Source organism: Notamacropus eugenii, chromosome 2, assembly GCF_028372415.1.
Source record: "Notamacropus eugenii isolate mMacEug1 chromosome 2, mMacEug1.pri_v2, whole genome shotgun sequence".
Lineage (NCBI taxonomy): Eukaryota > Metazoa > Chordata > Mammalia > Diprotodontia > Macropodidae > Notamacropus > Notamacropus eugenii.
In genome coordinates, this window is record NC_092873.1 from 272,131,589 (window position 1) to 272,148,143 (window position 16,555).

Here is a 16,555-nt window from a genome sequence, read left to right on the forward strand (position 1 = left end):
AGGAGCAGAACCAGGAGATCACTGTACACAGCAACAACCCCAGTATGCAAGGAATTTTTCTGGTAGACTTAGCCCTTCACAGCAATGCAAGGACCTAAAACATTCCCAAAGGACTCGAGGCAAAACGCCAACCACATTCAGAGAAAGAATATGGAATTAGAACGCAGAATGAAGCAGAATATTTTCTTTTGTGTTATATTTTGTTTTGTTTGGATTTTTCTCATGGTTTCCCCCATTCATTTTAATTCTTCCATGCAACATGACATGTGAAAATGTATTTAATAAGAATGTATGTGTAGAACCCATATAAGATTACATGCCATCTTGGGGAGGTACAAAGTGGGGAGGAAGAGGGAGAAAATCTAAGACTTTTGGAAGTTATTGTACAAAATTTAAAACAAATTTTTAAAAAATGTCATCCATAAAAAAATAAAACAGTGCACACACTTTCACTACTAGATCCGTATCCCAAAGAGACTAAAGGAAAACAGAAAGTACCTATTTGTAGAAAAATATTTATAGCAACTCTTTTGTGGTGGCAAAGAATTGTAAATTGAGAGGATGCCCATCAATTGGAAAATTATTGAACAAGTTGTGGTATATATATAATTGTGATGGAATACTATAGTGCTATTAGAAATGATGAGCAGGATGTTTTCAGAAAAACCTGGGAAGACTTACATGAACTGATGCAAAATGAAGTGAGCAGAACCAGGAAAATAATGTGCAGAGTTACAGCATTATTGTAAAGATGATCAACTTAGTTTAGTAGACTTAGTTACTCTGATCAAGAAGATGATCTAAGATAATTCCAAAGGATTCATGATGACAAATGCTATCCACCTCCAGAGAGAGAAGTGATGAACTCTGAGTACATGTTGAAGCATACTTTTTTCATTTTCTTTATCTTTCTTGCTTTTTAATGTGGGGGTTTTTTTGCACTAGAGCTAAAGTGGAATTATATTTTACATGACTTCATCTGTATAATTGACATCATATTGCTTGCCTTCTCAATGGGTAGGGGAGGACTAGAAGACAAGAAGAGAATTTGGAACTCAAAATTTTTATAATCAATGTTAAACATTTTTTAAAATGCAATTGGTAAATATTGAGCAAAATAAGTGGAAGTATATGTTTAAATACCTACAGTTAATAGTCTGTTCAAGGAAAAGCAAGGAGTCCAGGTGTAAAGTCATGCAGCTGTGTCTTGGCAATGTCAGAAGAGAGAAAGGTGAGATGTAACAAAGATTAAATCAATAGTTTGTGAAGGATGAAAGAGAGTGAGGAGGTGAGAATAGCACCTAGGTAATAAGCCTGAATAGCTGAGAAGATAGTAATGCTCTCACCAGTAACAGAGAAATTAGGAAGAGGAGAAGGTTTAGGTAAAAAATATAATGAGCACAGTTTAGGACATATTGAGTTCAAAATGTCTATAGGCTGCCCTGTTAGGCATGCCCAATAGGTTTTTGGAGATGCAAAACTAGAGATCAGGACAAAAGGGTTAGATCTGGGTAAGTAAACTGGAGAATCATCAGTTTAGTGATGATAATCGAGTCCATGGTGATGAGATCACCACATGGAATTGTATAGAAAGAAAAGAAAAGAAGATACAGGATAGAGTTCTGTGGGACACCCAGGGACAACAGGTATGACATGGACGAAGATCCGGATTATTATTTTCAATTCTTAGACATATTTTAGAAAAAACATTAATGAACTGGATGTATCCAGGGGAGAGGAACCAGAGTCATGAAAGGTCTTGAGTTCATCTCATATGAGCTTCAGTTGAAGGAATAGGGGATATTTAGATTAAAGAAGAAAAGACTTAGAGGGGACATGATTACTGCCTCCAAGTATTTGAAGGTCTATGTTAAGAAGAGGTATTAAGTTTATTTCATTTGGCTGCTTAGGAAACAAGGAAGAACAATGAGTAAAAGTTTCAGAAAGACAAATTTAGGTTTGATGTGAGTGAAATCTTCCTAACAGTTATGTTAGCTATGAAAAAAGTGGAATAGGAGACCTCAGAAGGTAGTGTACTAACCTCACATGGATAACCCTCTGGAGGCTACATGATCATGGGGCAGGTAGGTCATACAAGAAATCTTTTCATGTACAAGTTGGACTAGATAATCTTAGAACTCCCTGTTAGTGAGGAAATCTGTGATTCTTAGAATTACAGAATGAGGAAGAAAGCATCTGGAATTGCATTTGGCAACTTATTCAATGACTGCAAGTCACTCCCTGAAACAGTTTGTCCTTTGAACACCACTTTTCTCCCAGGATTGCCATATGGCTGAACCATACTGTAAAACAATCAATCAACAAATATGTATTATGGGCTTATTATATTCCAGTAATAGTGCTAAGAACCAGAAAAGCAAAGGCAAGAAACGTTCCTGCCTCTGAGGAACTTATGTTCTGGTAGAAGAAACAATTGGAATAACAATAGTGATACCTAGATTTTATATAGTTCTTTAAGGTATGCAAAGTATTTTTTTTCATTATATCCTTATAAGAATCCAGGAAGGTAGGTGCTATTGTTTCCCCATTTCACAGATGAGAAAATTGAGATTAATTCTGCACAGGGTCCCACAGCTAGTAAATGCCTAAGGTTGCACCTGAATCTGTGTCTTACTGTTTCTCTACTCACTGTGCCATCTAGCTGCTTCAGCTGCCTGGCTAAAACAACATGAACATATTTAGATACACACAAGATACAAACAAAGTAGATAAAAGATGTGGAAGCATTACCATCCGGGAGGATCAGAAAAGACCTCCTGGAGATGGTGGCACTTGAGCTGAGAACTCCAAGAGATAGAAGGAAAGAGAGAAAACATTCCAAACACTAGGAACAGTCAGTGGAAAGTCATGGAGATAGGAAATAAGAGTATTGTGTATTGGAAATAACAACAAGGCTAATATGGCTAGATCACCAAGTATGTAGAAGAGAGTAATGTGTAGGAAGGGGCTGGTTTAAATGTCAAGCATCAAAGTTTGTATTTTATCCTTAAAGAATTAGATAATCACACAATCTCTAAAGGGAAAAAAAAGGAGGGGGAAAGATTATGATGATCAAAGGTCAATGGAGGGACATACTGTGGGTGATTTGGGCCTGAAATATTTTCTTTAATGATCTATACATGATAAATGGTATCCATACTGAGGTCTATTGACAAAATCTGAAGAATGAAGGAAACCTGATGTAGGTCTTTCCTCAAAATGGAAATTCCAAGTAAAACTCATCAATAGGAAAAGCGGGCCCCAGAGGCCAAGGGAGAAGGTTGCTGAGGTATAGTGGTGAAGTCCAGAGAAACCAATATGTATATATGCAACATATACCAAATGTACATAAATAGGCATACACAGGACACAAAACAGATACAAGCTGATTTTAGATGAGGTTGAAAGGACAAGGACTGCAGTAGCTGGAGGATCATGGATGGGTTCTGATCTGCATCACTGAAAGTACCCACATCATTGAGCTCAATGATGGATTGAAGTCATTATAATGCAAGTGTAATGTAGGGAGGGCAAAGAAGAGATCTCAATAACATTACTATCAAGGCATTTGGGAAGAAATCAAGCCCTTTGGGTTCGGAGAATCAAGTAAAACTTCAGAGAAGAGATGGACTTAAGCTGGATATTGAAGGAAGAAGAGTTTAATGAACAGAGATATGTAGGGAGTACATCGCAAACATGATGAAGAAGACACATGAAGATATAAAAACCAGTATAGAATGAGATCAGAAAACAGCAGATTCGTTTATTTTGACTATAATATAGTTTTGAAGGGATATAGTATATAGTATAGTATACTATATATAAGGGATATAGTATATAAGACCAGGAAGGTCGACTGAAGAAATATTGAGAAGGATTTTAAATTCAGACTCAGGAATTTATTTTTTTACCCTCTAGGAAATAGGGTGCAACTGATGGTTTTTTGAGTTAGGGTGTAATAATGTCAGTTCTGAACATTAGGGAGACTTCTTTCAATTTTATTTATTTTCAGTCCCAAATTCTTTTCTATTCCCTCCTCCTCTCCTGCCCACTGAGAAGGCAAGAAAAATAAAAACAGATGTGTATATTCATGCAAAACAAATTTCCACATTAACCAAATAATACAAAGAAAACAAACCAAAAAATACAAAGAAATAGAAGAAAATAGGCTTTAATCTGCATTCTGATCCCATCAGTTCTCTATTTGGAGATAGGTAGCAGGTTTCATCATGACTCCTTTGGAATTGCAATTGGCCATTGTATTGATCAGCGTCTTTCAAAGATGATTATCTTTACACTACTGCTGTTACTATACAAATTTTTCTCCTGGTTCTGCCTACTTCACTTCACATCAGTTCCTATGAGTCTTCCCAGATTTTTTTCTGAAACCATCTCCTTTATCATTTCTTATAACACAATGGCATTCCATCATATTCAAATACCATAACTTGTCCAGCTATTCTTTAATAGACAGACATTCACTCAGCTTCATATTCTTTACCACCACAAAAAGAGCTGCTATAAATATTTTTGTACGAAAAGGTCCTTTCCCTTTTTCTTTGATCTCATTGGAGTATAGCCCTAGCAGTAGTATTGCTGAATCAAAGGGTATGCACAGTTTAATAGTTTTGGGGGCATAATTCCAAATTACTTTCCAGAATAGTTGATTAGGAAGATTACATGAAGTATAGAGGATGCATTGGTAAAGAAAAAAACCTGAAAGCAGGAAGATAGCTCAGAGACTGTATTTTATACATAAGTATATTTTAAAAGCATTATTATTAAACCATGCCAGTATTTTAATAATTACTTTTAGGTTCTTTAAAAGTAATAATTTTCCAGATACAGACATTTACTAAAGTTATTCATTAAAATATAAGCTTTTAGAAAGTAGCAACTCTTTGGTTTTGGCTAATACCTCGACCCAGTAAATTTTATTTTTTTGAATATATTTTGTCACTACTATTAAAATGCAAGTTCCTTTAGGTAAATAACTCTTTTGTTTTTGTCTTTGTATTCTTAGTACTTAGGATAGTCCCTGACACATTCAGTTGTTTTCCAGTCATGTCTGACTCTTTGTTACTCCATTTTGGGGTTTTCTTGGCAAAGATCCTCAAGTGGTCTGCCATTTCCTTCTACATTTTATTTTACAGGTGAGGAAACTGAGGCAAATAGGGTTAAGTGACTTGCTCGAGATCACAGAAGTAGTAAGTGTCTGAGGTCAGATTTTAACTCATGAAGAGTTAAGTTAAGTTCAGGCTTGACTCCAGATTCCTAATTAAAGGTCCAGTACTGTATACACTGTACCATCTAGCTGCCCTCCCTGACACATAGAAAATGCTTAATTAATGTTTATTTGTTGATCAATTGATTTTTCTGCTCAGCACCAAGACTGTGCCTGGCACGAGCAGGCCCTTAATGAATGCTTGCTGAATTGAATTTGAATTACTGATAAATCAGATCTATTTACAGGACCAAATCTCATCAAATTGTGCTAGAATGAAAGAATTCAAGTAACTGAGCCTGAAAAATCCATTTGTAGAAATGTGTTAGCCTCACTCAGCGCTACAGACTGGAAGACCTGATATAAAAAACTGACAATTTCAGTTTAGCATGTTATGATGTATAGAATAGATGACGAGTTATCTGACATATGATTTTATGGCAATTATGTATACTTATTTTTTACTTCACAGTTGAGGGGTATTTTTTCAGAATAAAATAAATAGCTACCTCTACCTGTATTTTTCTGTTATAGTGATCTGCTGACAGTGATGTGAAATGTGATGTACTCAGAGCTCTGAAAAGAAACAGTTAGGATTTATTTGCTAAAGATTTGAAAACTAAGATTTACTATCTTTTAGATTAACTGGTTCGATCGCAACAAGTAACAGTAGTTAGGAAAACGTGGACTGATAATTTCCTGTTTAAAAAAAAGCCAATTAATTTTAAAGAATAGTATGGCCACGGAGATAAAAGATTAGATAGATACATTCATACATGCATCTAGCTATAGATATGTGTATTACATTAAAATGTATTTTAAGCAAGATATTTTATTTTTTAATGGGTATTCACTTTCCAGCTTTCTAGAAAATGAATACTCATTAAACATATACTCATTTCTTTTCTAGGAAGGAACGAAGGAAGGAAGTCTTCACAACAAATATTAGCCTAGCAAAACAAATTCCCACACAGGTCACATCCAAAAATATGTCTCAATTTGCCTTTTAAGTCCATCAGCTCTCTGGTAAAAGGGAGGTAGTATGCTTCATCTTCAGTCCATTTGAATCTGTTTTGTCATTATAGGAAACTTTATTTTTTAAGTGCTTAGTAAACTCAAAATGTTACATAAATGTCAATTACTACAATTATTCTTTTTAAATGGTAATGACATACTCAAAGCTAACCTGTTTCTCTCTTAAAGGCCCTATCTCTACCAGCTCATGGAATCAGACCACAGAAGGGATGACATTGTGACGTGAGGGACTATGATAACTATTACATCTCAGTAATACCAAGCAAATGAAGCAATAATGAAGTGAATAGAGCCAGAGGTGGGGAATCTGCGGCCTTGAGGTCACATGTGGCCTTTTAGGTCTCAAGTGTGACTCTTAAACTGAATTCAAATTTGTTTTGTAAAACTTGGACTCAGTCAAAAGTCACACCTGAGGACCTAGAAGGTCACATATGGCCTTGAGGCCTCAGGTTTCCCACCCCTGATTAGAGCTAGGAAGCAGGAGTTTTTTCTGGCGAGTTTTCTCCAATATAGCTTTAACTTCTCTCAGGGCAATGAGACCATTGACTGGGATCTACAACTTTCTGCTCTTTTACCTGGAAGACCAGGAGAGTAAGAAAGAAAGTACAGAAGCAGAGGACTTTGGAGCTTGATAAAATGTCAGGGGTCTTATAACTAGGAACAATCTGGACCAACAGGCAATTTGCCCTGGTAGTAGTCAGCTAGGGTAGTCAGTGGGAGCCACAAATAGCAACAGAGAATCTAAATTTGAGCAGATATTTGAGAGGGCAAGAGTGACCTGAAAAAACTGTACCATCTATGTGTTTCTGCCTCAGGCAATCATCAATTATGTGTTCACTAAATACAAACTTACTCCTCTGCTAGGGGAGAAAGAAAAAGGGTAGAATAATGGCTTGTCTACCCAAATCAGAAAAGAAGAAGGGTTATCCAACAGAGAAGAAACAACCTAGAAAAACACTCTAAGGAAACAAAGACTAACAGTGAAGACTGCAGAGGGAAAAAAGGAGACACACAGAGACAAGGCAAGAAGAAAGACCTCTGAATGTTTGAATGCACTAAATTCTTCCCACATAGAGTGTGTTTGGACCATCTGGAGAAGAAGAAACTTCTCATGCTCCATAGAATGATAAGTAGGAGGGGGTCCACAAATCTCTTGTTACATACTTTGGTAACTATATTTTTAAATAATTATTTTCCTTTGTAATCCTATATATTTTATTTTATACATTTATTTAAAATTCATTCTAAAAGAGGATCCATACGCTTTACCAAACTGCCAATGGGGAATGGAATGAATATTTACATAGTGTCTGCTATGTTCCAGGTACGCTAAGCAGTAACGATTATTGTCTCATTTGATCCACACAACAACCCCACGTAGAAGGTAAAGTTATTATCCCCATTCTACAACTGAGGAAACTAAGGTAGACAGAGGTTAAGTGACTTGTCCAGTGTCTATTAAGTGTCTGAGGCCAGATTTGAACTCAAGTCTTCTGAATCCAAGTCCAGCATTCTGTGCCACCAAGAATCCCACAGAAAAATAAAGAATTTAAGAGACACAGATTGCATTTTTATCACTGACAAACATTCAAAGAATGGACTATAGAAGATGAAGTAAGATACAGTAGGGGGAATAGCTAGTTAAGAAAGTGAGATTCAGGAGAAAATTTCACTTTCTCATCATCATTTCATTTTTTCATCATGTCTGACTCTTTGTGACCCCATTTGGGGTTTTCTTGGCAAAGATACCGGAGTGGTTACCATTTCCTTCTCCAGCCCATTTTATAGGCAAGGAAACTGAGACAAACAGGGTTAAGTGACTTGCCCAGAGCACAGAGCTAATAAGTGTCAGAGGCCAGATTTTAACTCAGACAGGTAACTTTTTCTGATGTCAGGCTCAGTAGTCTATCCACTACCACACCTAGGTGCCCATAAGATATGGAAATGCTAAGCTGTGGTTAGTAACTAAGTATATTAAATGTGATCCAGGAAAAATGTCCTTTACCTAGAGATTGGTAGAGCAGAAGGAGGATTTCTAAAAATGAATCGAAAAGGCCTGTTGAGCATGAGGAAGGAGGAGTTATTACTATTCTGAATCAGCAAGCTTGCCAGAGAGTTTCAGTAGTCAGTTCTAACTAGACCTGAGAACAATTTAAATCTTCAGCATACCAGAGTTGTGCAAGAGGAAACAGTGCTGAGAGAGTATGATCATAGACTCCACTGGTTATTCACATTCAAAATGTATTATTTTACATTTTTATATTATTATATATTATATTTCAAAAATGTATTATTTTAATTTCTGAGTGGAAAAGTGGGTTTGGATGTTTTGCTTCTGTTTATTGCTACATTTAACCTGCTTGACTGGGCTGTTTTAGGCCAAGAGGAGTAGTAGGCTAGTAATTTAGGGGAATACTATATGAATATTATGTTAATAGAAGAAAGAAGGGGAAAGACAAAAGGAAAGGCTATCTGTATACCAAAATATTAATGATAGCAATTCTTCGGTAGGAACGAAAACCTGAAATCAAAGTAGATGCCCAATTGGAAAATGGATGAAGTGATTGTAGTGTATGAATATAATAGAATATTATTGCATCATAAGAAATTACAAGCATAAGGACTCCAGAGAACCACAGGAAGCCTTATATGAATTAACACAGAGTGAATGAAGCAAATTGATCCAGGAGTACAATTAACACGATGACTCCAATAATGTAAATTAAAAGAAGACTAAAACGTCTACCATGCTGTGTAATTGCAGTGTCCAGTCTTGGTCCCAGAGAAGAGGCAAGGAATCGAGCTTCTCACATTTCAGCAGTTAGAGTATTATGCGCACAGAGTGTTTTGCGAACTGTTAGACATAACGCTGTGTCTATCAGCTTTGCCTAGCTATTTGTTTGAAGGGAACGTTTGCCAGATCAGGTATATATGCAAGTGACTGTGATTTTTAAATGAAAAGTATTATTAAGATGACTATTTTCAAAATTAGTTAATTAAATTAAATAGAGACTTGAGCATGTTTTCAGTTGAAAAAACAATGAGCCAGGAGAAAGCGGAAAGCTTGAAGGTGCAGTAGAGAGAGGATCAAGGTTTTAGAGGAAATTGGAGGAGATCAAATCAAGGACACTGGCAAAGGCATTTGTTTTAATAAGGAGAAGGCATATTTCTATTTTTTGAAGGAGTTTCAGGGAGAGGAGCATTGATAGAATGTAAAGAAAAGGAAAGTAGAGGGAAATAAGATGGCCTCAGTCTTCTGAGATAAGTAAGAGAGTCATCTGCTTAGAATGATGATATTTGGGAATAGGATAGCAGTATGGGTTTGCCGCCTCTGGATTGTATTGATTTGTGACAGCTAATTGGTAAATGTTCAGTATGAATGTTTATAACTTGTGTTCATCCTTCATTGCCAAAGAAAACCATGCCATCAGAGAAATGATGACATGACTTGCACCTGACTGTTTTGAGTGAGGGAGGGCTGTGCAGGTCACCAGCCTCACTTCTCCTCCAGAGTCATCTGAATCCAGTGACCAGATATTCATCATAACTTAGGAATCAGGATACACTATCAATTGGGGCTTGACTTTTCGTTTTATTGTCCAGACTTAAGAAAGTGAGGAAGAAAATGTTAATAGTACAGATTAAACTTAAAAGTGTGCCATATGTTCTTTCCTTTCAGAGAGCTGGTAGTTAAACATTCACCAATATACCCCTGGATTGAGGTCTTGAGGAGAGCAGAAAAGGTTTGGAATAGCTGATGTAAACAGTGAGATAAAGGGCTGACAAAAGACGCATATGAAAATTGCTAAGCAACAATGAAGGCCCAGCTAGATAAACAATAAAAACATAAAAACATAACCTTCTTCAGGAATGTTTGGCAGCTCAGGCATAGAAGAATTTGATGATTTAACACTACACCAAACTCTCCTTTGTTTATGATTATAGGAGATAATATTAGATATTTGAAATTTGTGGATTTTATCAAAACTCCTTTTTAGCAAAGGTTAATGCTTCCCTCTACTGATTGTTTTACCATGGTCAGTATATAGGTATAACACAAAATTCAAAATAGAAGTAAGGCTTTCTAACTATTTGTTTGGTTATATACATATATATATATACATATATAAAAGCATCCTATTTTATTAATCTCTTTTTTGTCTCCACACTCCTCTAGAACATTAACCAAAGAGTTATATGTTTTGATTCTGACTACACCACTTCCCTGCTGAAGAAAACAATCAATCAATAAACAAGCATTTTTAAAGGCAAGCACTATGACTTTAAAAGCACATACTACATGCCTATGAGCTCACCACTAGGTCAGGGGCTGGATATACAGCTACAAAGAATGGAACAGTCTTCTTATGGTGACGTTTAAAACCCTTCACCATCTGGCTCTAAACTATCTTGCCATACTTATTTCACACTACTTCTCCATGCACAAGCTAAGTGCTCACAACTTAGCCTCCAGGCTAGTCCATTTATATAGTATCGCATCTCCCACATTTGTATCTTTGCACAGTCTATCTTCCATGTCTGCAATGGTTTCCCTCCTCACCTTCATCTTTTGTAATATTTAATTCCCAACAGAGTTCAGGGATGCTTCTATATAAGGACTTTCTTTATTCTCTCCAATGCCAGTTATTATAACTCCCTCTCTCCCTGAAATTGCTTTACATTGACTTCACACACATATAATAGGCATATAATAAATGTTTCTTGAATTTAATTGAATTAAATTCTATATTTTCACCTGAGTTAAAATTTTGAAAATTAGTTCTACTTTACATATTTTTCTTTCACAGTCAGTTTGACCAATAATAGAAGTACACTGAATGCCAGCTTTACTACTCAACTGAATCACAAAGACTTTATATGAAATCTCTTCCTGAAAAATATTGAGAAAACACCATTATGTCTGCCATGTAAATTAAATCTCAGCCTTGGGCAGCTGTGAAGTATGGGTCATTCATATTATACAGTAAAATGCTTTGCATTCTCATAAGAGGCATGCATTCCCTCTAGACTTAGAGCAAGAGTCATTCATACTTAAGTACAGAAAATGCAAATGACTGTCACTCAGATTCAGGTAGGATGCCAAGAAATATACATTTCAGGCATTACATATTTTATTTTCACATAGGTTTCCTCATATAATGCTTCCCTCTTAAGTCTGAGGAACTTTATCTCTTCCTTTTCTTTATGATATGCAAATTCTAAGGAAAAAGATTTAATTAAATTAAAATGTATTTTTGAAAATATAAAAGGTACCTTATAAGCATTTTAATATGTTAGTCTTCTATTCACTACATGATTCAGTTCCCATACTTTTCCCTCCTCTGCTTTTCATAGAATACACCTAGAAAAATATAAAATAAAGAAAAATGATAAATATCTATTACTTACTTGTACTTAAGCAAGTCCAGGTGTCAGGTAAAGTCACATGTTCTCATCTCCCACCATGATGAAGTGAAGCATTAGTTGCTAACTTCATCATATGCATGGATTGAATTGTGTGTAAGCTTTCTACAACACAGCAAATATAAATAAAATTATGTACATCTCTGTAATTCACCAGAAAGGAGAAACGTGTGGGGAAATAAAGTCAAAGAGTGCAACTGGTGCCTTTAACATTCAACCCAACTTAACAAATATTGTGCCTGATATGTGACAGTCTTTGTGCTATATACCTCAAGAGAAAAACAGATAAATGTGACAGATTCTCTGCCTTCAGAGAATCTAGCATTGTGGGAATTGGAGTCATATGCATATAGTTATCACAAAAGGCAGAATATGATGATAGGCAAAAACTAAACTCTACAAGGGTTGAGAATAAGATCCCATGTGGTTGAAGGGAGAGGGATGTCATTATTTCAATAGTAAAATCAGGCACTATCGCCTATTTTTATTTTTATCTTTGTAGCTTAAGCAACTTGGACCTGGCTAAGTACTGGAATGCTTGCTGAATTGTTCATTTGAATTCAAAGAATACCTATTTATCAAGCTCCTGATTATATATATTGATGTGCTAAAGAGCATTGCTATTCAGTGAACAAAAAAAAAAGAAAACATTGATAACATGTGTCCTTTAACCAGAATAAAAAAAAGTGAATTTTTGCAAGGCAGTCATGAAGGTTAGATTAAATGCAGTCAACATCTCACAAATGTATTAACAAAATTCAGTTGATTCAATTCAGTCAATATTTATCAAATTCATGCAATGTGCAAAGCACTGAAGAATGTGGAGACAAAAAAAAAATCCTGCCCTCAATGGACTTAAATTCTACTGGAGATGGGCGAAAGATTGATGGAGAGAGAGGCAACAACTTAATCAATACAGAAACTCCCTCTCCCAAAGAAGGGTGTAAAGTATCAAACTATGCAAACTAATGACTTAGATCTAATTCCCTAAAAACGAGAGGCACATAGAAGCTAAGTGATTTGTCCAGGATCCTAGGTATTAAGTTTCACAAGTAAGATTTGAACTAAGGTCATCAAAACTCCAATCCCAGAATTTTAGCCACTATGTCTCACTTTGAAACAAATATTTCTGCAAAAGACCCACAGAACAATATGTGCCAAGAAATGAAACTGAGGGTTGTGTTATTGGTATTAATGCGTAAAAACTTGCCATTTGTGTTGTATGCTTTTGTTTTGGTTTTTTACAGCATGATCTTACTAATGTAAATTTTCTTTCACAAACAAGTACATTGAACATCAATTATCTTTTGAGACTCACCACAGAGCAACAGATACAATAAAAGTGATTGTTCTTTTTTTAAAGATGAAGAATATATCTAAATAGCATATATCTTCCTAACTTTCCTATGAGAAATTTGTACAGTATATATTTTGTTCATAAATATCAGTCTTGAGGGACACAGACAAAAATTACACAAAGGGAGGTATAACTGGGTTACAATATATATAAGGAGAAGTTCATATGCCAATGAGATCATGGGCCCATAAAAGCAGTGAAGCATAAATTTATCTTTATTAAAGATATAATTAAAAGACATAATCCATAATATGCACAGAGAACCTTCCTCGGGTTACTCCCTGTAACAGCAAGCACCCTGGCATACCCAGGATGGCCTGCTAGCACAGGTTCTTTTGATCTACCTTATAATGGAACAACAGTTTTAAAGGGGTTAACAATTCCTACTTTAATTACAGAGAAAGAAGAGAGTATGGAAAATACAGGCAGAGAAATTAGCACAAAGACCAACAGAGAGGGCTCCAGCTGTCTGAACATAGCAATGTTGGTATATGCTTTACAGACATCACTGGATCAAGGGAGTACAGACATCTAGGCAGTCATGGGGGCTCTCAACATATGGCTACTCAGGGTCTCGACCAGGAAATCCAAAGATTTTTCTCATGAGCGAACCTCCAAAGCAAAATACCAACTCAGAGTATATGTACATTTCTCAGAGCCAGAGACATCACAACCCTCATAACTCAGTGCCTAATCAACTTAGTACTGAAAGGTGTGGAAGCCTTCCTACAAGCAAGCCTCCCCCTAAGCAAGTTCCTCCTCAGGCAAATCCCCTCCCCCACAATGGACTCCATGTGAGGCCCATTAATGAGTGGGGAAGCTCTTATTATTCCATTACCATTACACTCCCCCAATTTGCACTCACATTCATGGGTTTGGTCGCCAGAAGCAAGCTGTTCTCCTTGATTCTAGGGCTACCCTTTGGATCTCTACTCCTAAAACTGTAGTTTGAAACTTCTACTAGGAAATTTTATTCTAAAAGAAAAAAATAATTAGATTAAAAACAAAGGTATTTACTCAAATCAAATAATTAAGAATAGCAGCTACAAATATTCCTTCCATATTCTTTGGGTGGTCTTTAAGAAATATATGCAATGTTAGTTGGGAGAGTGGACACAAGCTTTGAGTACACTAGTGAAGAGCCATATCAGCCCATATCCATTTTCTTGATGTCTTTTCTCTTCTCATCGAGTCCTTATGCTACTCCCCAAAGGCTAAAACATCTCTGCTGGGCAGATTGTTCAGCCGGACTACCAGTGTATACTACACAGCCTTACTTGAGGTTGACAGCTAGCTCTCTTTTAAATGTATGGTTGGCTCTCTTCTTTGCTGCCAGAGGTCTTGATCTTTGAAGTTACCTCCTTCTTTTCTGCTACTGTGTATATCGAGAGAGTATGTATATCTCTCTTTGTTGGATATGGTATCTTCTACTGGCCAAATATCCCTAGATCAAAGTAATATGGAAGACAGAGGGGAGGAAAGAGAAAAGACCCCACCTTCCCTTACCATGAAGGTCAAGAGTAACTTCTTTCTCAAGGTCTGATTTGTTGCTTGAGTGCTGACTCCTGCTTGTACTGACTCCAGAGGTGAAAAACTTAGTTTTTTAAGAAAAATCAGGGTCATAACCAATCTCTTGCCAGCCTATGTTCATGTTGCCCTTCTAATTCAATCAAAAAAATTCTTTCACATGATACAAAGGAATAAAATGTAAAGACATTTTTAGACTTGGTTTAAAACCTTATCTGTTTATTGCTTTCTGTGAAAAATATCCTATGCTTCCAGGATTAAGAGTTGGTCCCCCTAAAAAGAGGAGCTGGTTGGGTAATAAGGACAGATGAACTATCAGAGTGCCACAGTAGTATCAATTAAATTTTAAAGAACCAAAGTATGGTGTCCAGCATATTGAATAGAACCTCCCTAGAGGATTAATGAGGAGACATGGACAGGAATCTCACAAATTAAGAAAGCACAGATGGATTGCAATTTGTTCTAGTGGAGGGAGTAACCATATCAATAAGACCATATACCTATTTAAGTATTAAAGTATAAATGGGCCTCAATTATGTTCTAAAGGAAATGTATCTTTTTAAATATTTTAAGAATTCTTAACTATTTTTTTGGATTTAAAGAAAAGTTGTAAGACTTTACTTTTGATAGATACATGATCCCAGCAAGGTGTGTACTGCCTCCATAAATGGATAATAGCTAACAGTTATAGAGATCTTTAAGCTTTGTAAAATGCTTTACAAATACTATCTCATTGGATCCTCTAGAGAACCCTGGGAAAATCTGACAGATGAGGAAACCGAAGTAACTTAATGCACTTTTTGACAACTCAACTTTTTAGGACATGTTCTTTATATCAAGCCAAAATTTGGCTCTGCAACGTCTACTTATTGCTCCTAGCTCTGCCCTCTGGGGCCAAACAGGACAATTGGATGACCTCATGCACATTCCCATTTAAAATTGAGAATGCTTGAAATAGATTCACCAGGTCTTTTCTTCTCCATGCTAAATAAATTCAGTGTCTTCAAATCATCTTCGGAGGAGCCAAGATGGTGGAGTAGAAAGATACACATATGCTAGCTCCAAACCCACAGCCCATAAAATAGCTGTAAAGAAGAACTCCCAACAAATTCTGGAACAGCAGAAGCCACAGAACAACAGAGCGGAAGAGATTTCTGTTCCAGAAAGACCTGAAAAACCAACGTGAAAAGTCCATCACACACCAGACCCGGAGCAGAGCCCAGCCCTGTCTTGGCCACGCGGCACCAAGAGGAGCAGATCCAAGCAGGCTTCAGGGACAGAATCTCCAGCGGCCACGCAGGTCCCTCCACCCACAGCCGCAAAGGTCAGTGAGAGAGTCTTTTTGGCTCGCCAAGAGGGGAGTGGGGTGTCTCCATAACTCAGGCCCCTTCAGGAGGCAGCAGCAGAGACAGAAGCGGACAGGGGCTCCCCAAGCAGATAGGAGCTCGGATCCATTGTTTACGGTCTCAGCATAAACTCCCTGAGGGAACCAAGCCTGTGAGGTGGCCCTGCCCCCACCCCAGCACCTGAACTTAATCTCACACTGAATAGCAGCCCTGCCCCTGCCCAAAGCCCTGAGGCTGGGAAGCAGCATTTGAATCTCAGACCCTAAGCACTGGCTGGGTGGATCTGGAGGCAAGGTGGGTGTGGAGAGGACACTCAGAAGTCAAGTCACTGGCTGGGAAAATGCCCAGAAAAGGGAAAAAAAATAAGACCATAGAAGGTTACTTTCTTGGTGAGCAGACATCTCCTCCCATCCTTTCAGATGAGGAAGAACAATGCTTACCATCAGGGAAAGACACAGAAGTCAAGGCTTCTGTATCTCAAACATCCAGAATAAATATTCAATGGGCTCAGGCCATGGAAGAGCTCAAAAAGGATTTTGAAAATCAAGTTAGAGAGGTGGAGGAAAAACTGGGAAGAGAAATGAGAGAGATGAAAGAAAAGCATCAAAAGTGGGTCAACACCTTGCCAAAGGAGACCCAAAA